This window comes from Benincasa hispida, chromosome 1 (assembly GCF_009727055.1).
Source record: "Benincasa hispida cultivar B227 chromosome 1, ASM972705v1, whole genome shotgun sequence".
Taxonomy (NCBI): domain Eukaryota; kingdom Viridiplantae; phylum Streptophyta; class Magnoliopsida; order Cucurbitales; family Cucurbitaceae; genus Benincasa; species Benincasa hispida.
The window spans coordinates 74,863,238-74,872,919 of record NC_052349.1 but is presented as its reverse complement, the minus strand read 5'-3'; positions in this window follow the sequence as shown (position 1 = coordinate 74,872,919).

Here is a 9,682-nt window from a genome sequence, read left to right as displayed (position 1 = left end):
TCCACGCCTCATTGGACAAGCATCGATCCAAACGGCGCAAGATACCATTCCCCTGAAGTTTACTAGTCCAGGTAAACTAGTTATCTGTCACACCCAACTTAACCAGATTTGCCTCCAATAACATCCCATCAAACTCCTCCATCTCCCTCAAGCTAAGGCAACCACCAAAATCCTTCAAGCTACTATGAACAGCATTAAAATCCCCCAAAACAACTCCAAGAAGTTGCCACGAGGCACACACATCAATCAACTGAGACCACAAGTTCCTCCTCTCGCTCATGTGATTAGAGGCATACACAGCGCCAATATGTACCCTAGAACTAGATACAATATCCACTAAGGTTCCAGAAATGAATTGATCCCCACTGACATCAATGGAAAAATCATAGACACTCTTCCCTCACATCACCCAGATCCTCCCAACTCCCTACACACTATAGCTACACACACAACTCCAAGCATCACCAAACTTACCCATCACCATACCAAAATTCTCATGACGAACCCTCGTGTCAAGTAAACAACAGAAAGTAACATAAGAGGAAGCTAGAAAGTCTGCCACCACCCTACACTTGACAGGGTCTGTAATACCCCGCACATTTTTTAGTAATAATGTAATTTCAATAACTTTATTATTTGGAATTTCAGTAATTGTTATTAATTGGAGAGCATTTTTGGAATTTTGGACTTCAAGTGTAAGTGTGGGAATTTAATTGTTGGCGTGAAACTATTCAAATTGGAAATTAATGGCAGAAATTAATTTTCTTTTGAAACGGAAAGGAATTAAATGTAATGGAATTTATTAGTAAAACAGAAAGGAATTAAATGTAATTATACTTATTTATTTATTTTTTATTATTATTGTTGTTGTTTTTTTAAAAAAATCAAACCCCACCTCCCATCTGTTCGTTTTCTCCTTCCAATGAACGACAGCAATGCCCACGATCTCCAACCAATGTCCTCTGACGCCGCAACATACAACTTCAACGACCACAACGCTTGCAACTTCTAGCAATTTTAAGCAGCATCTAACATGATCAAAACACCCTAACAACAACATTTTTTCCCTTTTTGACAATTGTTCGACAGTTCCCTATTCTATTTCGACATTAGATTTGAGTTACCGACTTCTTAATGGCTCTAAATTTCGAACAACAACCAACAAAGATTAAAGTTGTTTTGCATGTTTGTTTGATTCAAGATTCCATTGTGCACGGAAGAGGTTGAGCTTCTAGTTTCTAGAGTTTGCGATTAAAGATAAGTAATCTTACTACTGGAACTGCCTACGGGCCAGGCATTAGATGTATGCTAGTATGATAAATGAATGTTATGGCAGGATGATAGCATGATAGACTAATAGTATAATATGATCAAAGTATGTTCTGGTACGAGATTTGAATTATTTATTTATGCACATAGACACTTGAATGCTAGCATGAGACGGTATGTGATTCCATATGGTTGTATTTGATCTGTTTACATTGAGGATTGTAAGACTAGTTACAAGGATAATTTTGACTGTTCTGAGATTTAATAGACGGTTTAAAAAAGATGTATGAGCATGTGATAATATGACCGAAGCACGTTAATGTATGAGCATGATTTAGAATTTTATGAAATATATTAAAATAACGATTGGGCATGACCCTGAATTATAAGTTAAGCGACACCACTACGGAAATGTCTTAAAGTTAGGTGAAAGTTGGAGCATTTTGTTGATGTGCTTATTGATGTGATTTATTATGAAAGTACATAAGTTATATGATGTATTATGAAATTTCAAATGTTTGATTGTTACATGAGTTAGTGCGTGAAAGTGATGTATTAGAGTGGATCCATTAATACTAGATTAATTACGTATGTTGAGGTTAACTAGCCTGACCTTGATCAGGAGATTTTAGAGGATTCATGATTAGGTGAATGTTATATGTAATATGAAGTTAGATGCAATCTCTTTTCTTTTCCAGACTATGTGACTGCATGAAAGTGATGCACATCCAAAGGCGCTAGTACATGAAAGAGATGTACTAGGGCTGATGTGTATGAAAGTGATACATACCTAGAGGGTACTGGGGTGTACAAAAGAGGTACATACTCAGTGAGTTATGTGTATACAAAAGAGGTGTATGCCTAACCATGTGTACAAAAGAGGTACGCATCCCTACCTTTATAGAGAGAATCTGGGGTGTACGAAAGAGGTACATACTCAGTGGGTTATGTGTATACTGGTGCCGGGAGATTGGAAGTCAATTTACTCGACAACCAAAATCCCGTGGACGCGGTATGCGATGCATGTTCCTAAGATATACGTTGATAGTCATGCGTCGATGGTCATACGTTGGAATGAAAATGCGCCAATAAATGTATGCGATGACCATGCATCCTGCCATAAGTTTTCTTACGTTCACGCCAAGTATAACATGAACGCAAGTTTCTTGGGTAATCTGAGATCGAACACAGGGACTTGTAACTATATGTTTGCAGTGATTATGTCTACGGCGGTTGAATAAAAGAATGGAGGGGATATTGCTACATTAATCCTACTCCTACTCCTATCTAACAGACAATACAATGAGAATATGCATGAAAGGTAGAAATACGACAGACCTTGATATGAAATAAATGTGTGGGAAAATAGATAAAATGCAGAGATGTTTTTATTGTAAAACTTAAGAGTGATCGCAAGGGCAACCCTAGTCAACGCAAGCCATGCAATCATGCTACACACATGTAAACCTAACTTTAAGACATATGCAGTGTATCTGCGATATTTCCGAGAATCCTATGCCTTCCTAGACCTCCAAAACCCGCTCACTAACTCTCGCCGCATGAGCGTGCTGCCGCATAACCCCTTATCCTACTTCCTGGACGCATGCAAATCCATTATGTATGGTGCATACGCTGTGTGAAGCAAACTGAGTTTATCTCTAAGATCCCCATTCTTGCCTATGTATTCCAATGCACTCTCTCGAGTCTTAGATTTAGGTTTTAGACTACTCTCTCAAGTATGCCTAAATGTGAATGATGCGCTCATAAAACAAGGTAATCACATGAACTTGGCTAACCTAAGCTTATTCCTATCTCTAGTGAACAACGCAACCATTGCTTAATGCGACCAACCACTTACCCTCTCGGGCAGTTGGTTGTTGCTGACTTTACTCATAGACAAGCATTGCGTTAGCCTATACACAGGCGTTGCCGCAGTTTCACACTAAGAAAATAAGGTTACTCACACACTCACGCAACACATACTTCTCAGTAGTTTGCTACATGCTTCATATCCCTAATCCACAGGACTAAGTATGCAATACCTAAGCAATCTCACTAAGTGTTGCAATGAAAGTAAAGATGCTAAGTAAGAAGATGGAGATGGAATCGAAGGAATAGAGAAATGCATTGAAAACACATTGTATTAATTTCTTAATTCAAAATGTCATACAATACAATATAGGAAAAGAAAGGAAAAAGAAATGACTGGCTGGAAGCAAGGATTTGCTCCCAGCGGATGTGCGTCAAGGCTAACGGTGGTGCCATGGATGGGCAGAGAAGCTGACTCTCTCGAGATCTAGCTCTGGTCGAAGGCTTTAGTCGTCACTCGGAATGGATGAAGGAGGTGAAGAACTCTCAACCATCTTCTCACGCAGTTTGTTCGGATCACGGGGAAAGTCCTTGGTTCACATGGATCCTCCCCCGGATGATTTGGAATTTTGCTCATCGGCTTCTATTTATAGAGTTTGGACCGCCGATAGCATTAATTGAACTGCTCTTAGTCTGACGTTCAGTGCATCAGTCTTTTCTGAACCTCTGCCACCAACGGCTTGGTAGGTGAAATGTCAGCTTCAGCTTTGGATTGCGTTCATTATATTGCGATCATTTGAAAAGAAAAAAAAGTTGAAGTGAGATTTTGGGAATAATAACTCCACTGTCAACGCAATGGGGAAACCCATGTTGATAAGAGTTAAGCTGTGAAAGGCACTTGCTTGAAGTTGGATGCCCGCATGGCACACGTAGGGGCAAGCCAAAATGAAGGCAAAATTGCTAGGATCAGCGCATTAGCGCAACTCCTCTATTTGGCGCAAGCCAAAACAAACGAAACAAGAGTTGAGTTAAATATAGAACAAAACCGAAGTTGGATACCCACATGACACATGTGGGGGTAAGCCAAAACGAAGAGCGTAACCAGGTTCAACGCTGCATTTGAATAAGTCATCGCAAAGTTTTGAAGTATTTTTGAATGAACGCACTCTTAAAAACTAAACACAAAAATGTGGTGAATGAATAAAAATTTTTGAGCAAAGGCTTACCAGATCTAAACTTAGACAAGATCTTTTTGAAGAAGTAGCCAAAGTGGAGGAGAGCATTGCGGTGATAGTCAAAGGTGGGTGTGAATTATATTCTGAGAAGCTGGTCATCGCAAAGGAAAGCATGAAGGTGAGTTAGAATTTCTTGAGTATAATGCATGCTTGAGGACAAGCATGATTTTAAGTTTGGGGGTGTGATGACATGCAGAAATGCATACCATCTTAGTTCTTTTACTTAGAATTATGAAGGTTATTAGGCAGAAATTGCGTCGATCATGATAGAAATTCACGAGAATATGAGTTTGCGTCGATCAACATGTCGAATCTCAGCTAACCCATTACTTTACGTTAATTATGCGTTCAATGTTCTATTTTTGTAGCCAATGCAGGAAATGAATGCAAACGCGGAAATCGGACCATCGCATAGACAATCGCATGCAGAGAAACACTCCATCACAAAGTCAAACGCATCAATCAACGCATGGATGTTGCAGTAATCAACCGTATGCGTCCATCGCATTGGAGTTACGCTCGTCAAGCGATTGTAGTCATCATGTAGAGTTGCGGTGTAAAGCGAATGCGGCTATTGAATGATTGCGGCTACGCGACAACGCATTCTAATGGAATCAACGCAAGGTAGGTGAAATGAACACATCAATTCATTTACCTCGAGAAAATCCAAAGCTGATGCTGACATTTCACCTACCGCGTCGTTGGTGGCAGAGGTTCAGAAAGGACTAACGCGCCGAACGTCAGACTCAGAGCAGTGCAATTAATGTTGTCGACGATCCAAACTCTTAAATAGAAGCCGATGAGCAGAAATTCAGATCATCCGGGGAGGATCCTTGGATCCGGAGATTGTCTTTCAACCGGGGATTTTCCCCACGATCCAAACAAACTGCGTGAGAAGATGGCTGAGAGTTCTTCACCTCCTTCATCCATTCCGAGTGACGAACGGAGCCTTCGACCAGAGTTAGACCTCAAGAAAGTTAGCTCCTCCACTTATCCATGGCACCACCGGCAGCCTTGACGCATATCCGCTGGAAGCAAAGTTTTGCTTCCAGCCGATCATTTATTTTTCCTTTCTTTTCCTATATTGTATTGTATGACATTTTGAATTAAGAAATTAATACAATGTGTTTTCAATGCATTTCTCTATTCCTTCCACTCCATCTCCATCTTCTTGCTTAGCATTTTAACTTTCATTGCAACACTTAGTGAGATTGCTTGGGTATTGCATACTTAGCCATGTGGATTAGGGATATGAAGCATGTAGCAACCCACCGAGAGGTGTGCGTTGTGCAAATATGTGAGTAATCTTATTTGCTTAGTGTGAAGCTACTGCAACGCCTGTTTATGGGCTAACGCATTGCTTGTCTATGAGTGAAGTCAACAACAATCAACTGCCCGAGAGGGTAAGTGGTTGGACGCATTAAGCAAGGTATGGGTTGTTCACTAGGGATAGTAACAACCATAGGTCAGCGAAGTTTATGCGATTGTCTTGTATTATGTATGCTTCATTCGTCCATTAGGGATACTCAGGAGGGTAGTCTAAGGACAGGATCTAGACTTGGGAAGGTCAGATCAGAATCTAGGCTCAGGAGAGCAAGATTAGAACTCATAAAATAAGAGATAGGTGCTTAGGAATGGGCACTATTTATTATTAACGCATCACATGCATTCTAGAGATAGGATACGATTGAATGTGGTCACCTTGCTTTCATGCATTTTGCATCATCGCATAGGACAAGAGTGGAGACTTAGGAATAAGCTCTATGGACACTTTGCGTTTAACACATGCGTCCTAGAATTAGGAGCACCGCATTTCCATTAGAAAATGACTTGCCGTGTATGGTTGTAACATGATCGCATAGTCTGATGCTGACTAAAGTTCCCTTGCGGTCACTCTTAAGGGTTGCAATGAAAACATCTCCGCATTTTATCCATTTTTCCATTCATTTATTTCATGTCAGGGTTTGTTGTATCTCTACCTTTCATGCATATTCTCATTGCGTTGTCTAATAGATAGGAGTAGGAGTAGGATTAACGTAGCAATATCTCCTTCATTCTTTTATTTATACCGCTGTATGCACAATCACTACAAACATATAGTAACAAGTCCCTTGTTCAACCTCGGATTACCCGAGAAACTTGCGTTCATGTTATACTTGGCGTGAACGCAAGAAAACTTGTGGCAGGATGCATGGTCATCACATACGTTGTTGGCGCATTTTCATTCCAACGCATGACCATCGACGCATGGCTATCAACACATATTTTAGGAACATGCATCACATAATGTGTCCAAGGGATTGAGTTGTCGAGTAAAAATTGACTTCCAATTTCCGCGCATCAAACACAGGGACTTGTAACTATATGTTTGCGATGATTGTGTCTACGGTGGTTGAATAAAAGAATGGAGGGGATAGTGCTATGAATGAAGGGGATATTGCTACGTTAATCCTACTCCTACTCCTATCTAATAGAAAATACAATGAGAATATGCATGAAAGGTAGAAATGCGACAAACCTTGATATGAAATAAATGTGTGGGAAAATAGATAAAATGCGGAGATGTTTTCATTGCAAATCTTAAGAGCTGTCTCTTATACACATCTAGATGTGTATAAGAGACAGGCCTTAAGAGTGATCGCAAGGGCAACCCTAGTCAATGCAAGCCATGTAATCATGCTACACACATGTGAACCTAACTTTAGGACGTATGCGGTGTATTTGCGATATTGTCGAGAAGCCTATGCCTGCCTAAACCTCCATAACCAGCTCACTAGCTCCGCTGCATGAGTGTGCTGCTGCATATCCCCTTATCCTACTTCCTGGACACATGCAAATCCATTCTGTAGGGTGCATACGCTGTGTGAAGCAAACAGAGCTTATCTCTAAGATCCCCATTCTTACCTATGCGTTCCAATCCGCTCTCTCAAGTCTTAGATTTAGGTTTTAGACTACTCTCTAAAGTATGCCTAAATGTGAATGATGCGCTCATAGAATAAGGTAATCGCATGAACTTGGCTGACCTAAGCTTATTCCTATCTCTAGTGAACAACGCAAACATTGCTTAGTGCGACCAACCACTTACCCTCCCGAGTAGTTGGCTGTTGCTGACTTTACTCATAGACAAGCGTTACGTTAGCCTATAGACAGGCGTTGTCGCAACTTCACACTAAGCAAATAAGGTTACTCACACACTCACGCAACGCATACCTCTCGGTAGGTTGCTACATGCTTCATATCCCTAATCCACATGACTAAGTATGCAATACCCAAGCAATCTCACTAAGTGTTGGAATGAAAGTAAAGATACTAAGCAAGAAGATGAAGATAGAGTCGAAGGAATAGAGAAATGCATTAAAAACACATTGTATTAATTTCTTAATTCAAAATGTCATACAATACAATATAGGAAAAGAAAGGAAAAGGAAATGACCGGCTGGAAGCAAGGATTTTCTCCCAGCGGATGTGCGTCAAGGCTGCCGGTGGTGCCATGGATGGGCGGAGGAGCTGACTCTCTCGAGATCTAGCTCCGATCGAAGGCTCCGGTCGTCAGTCGAAATGGATGAAGGCGGTGAAGAACTCTCAGCCATCTTCTCACATAGTTTGTCTAGATCACAGGGAAAGTCCCCGGTTCACAAGATCCTCCCTCGGATGATTTGAAATTTTGCTCATCGACTTCTATTTATAGAGTTTGGACTGTCGATAGCATTAATTGGACTGCTCTGAGTCTGACGTTCGGCGCGGCAGTCCTTTCTGAACCTCTGCCACCAACGGTGTGGTAGGTGAAATGTCAGCAGCAGCTTTGGATTTTCTCGAGGTAGATGCGTTGATGGGTTCATTCCACCTACCTTGCTTTGATCCCATTAGAATACGTTGTCGCGTAGCCATAATCATTCAATGGCCACATTTGCTTAACACCGCAACTCTACATGATTACCGCAATCGCTTGACGAGTTCAACTTCCATGCGATGGATGCATACGGCTGATTACCGCAACATCCATGCATTGATCGATGCGTCTGCCTTTGTGATGGAGTGTTTCTCCGGCTGCGATTGTCTATGCGATGGTCCAATTTTCGTGTTTGCGTTCATTTCCTGTATTGGCTACAAAAATAGAACATTGAACGCATAATTAATGCAAAGTAATGGGTTAGCTGAGATTCGACATGCTGATTGACGCAAACTCATATTCTCGTGAATTCCTATCATGATCGACACAATTTCTACCTAACAATCTTCATAATTCTAAATAAAAGAACTAAGATGGTATGCATTTCTACATGTCATCATATACATAACTAGATGTACTAAAGAGGTACATATTCAGTGGGTTATGTGTATACGAAAGAGGTGTATACATAACCATGTGTACGAAAAAGGTACACATTAAGTGGGTTATGTGTATACGAAAGATGTGTATGCATAACCATGCGTATGTAAGAGATTGTGTTTTCTTCGGGATTCACTAGAGGTTGCGGGTCCTACGGGACTTACTAGAGGTAGTGGACATACTTAACTACAGTAGGATTGAAATAAGTTTTTCATGCATGTATGAGTTCCATGAGGACTAGAGCAGTTTATATGTTTCACCAGAGGTGGGTATCTAGAGGACATAAATGCCCAGCCTGACCCCAGTAGTGGAGTTACTTACAGAGTATTTTGTACTCATTCTTTCTCATATTGCTGTTTCAAGTAAGGGTAGAGATTCACCGGTGATGGACAAGCAGAATTTGTGATTGAGCCACTGGGACTAGTTTTTACGCTTCCGCATCATGAGATTGAGAGTTCTTTTCATGTTTCTCTTAATTTTTAGTTTTGATGTTTAAAACTTACATTTAAGAATCATTTTTCAGACTTATTTATTATCCATTATGATTTATGGATACCATACTATTGATTTAGTATTTGAATTTAATGAAAGACTTTTGAACTTACCTTATTTAATTAGTATTTATTTCGCCATAACCGAGTGTCGTTTTGAGTTCCGTGCATGCATGTATTTAGTAACGGCCTAACTTAAGTCCTAGGGGTTTGGGTCGTTACAGGGTCATTCAACCCCCTAACATTCCAGGAATACCAAATCATGAATCTTGCAAGAGATCACACCTACCACTTCCCACTAGGCCTTTGCCCAAACTCCCGAACATCCCATCCATAATAAACAACGGATCAGGATCTGCCTGCACTAGTGCCAATGCCAATGAATCGCCCCCCTTATCACACAAAACATCAAACTGATTACGATCACTAACATACTTTACAAACCCCGTTATTCCAGGGGACCCATAAACTACTCTGCTCTTCAAGGGCGCCGTACCCGGTAACCCACTACCACCCCTATGCTCTACACCTCCTCTATCACGCCTATG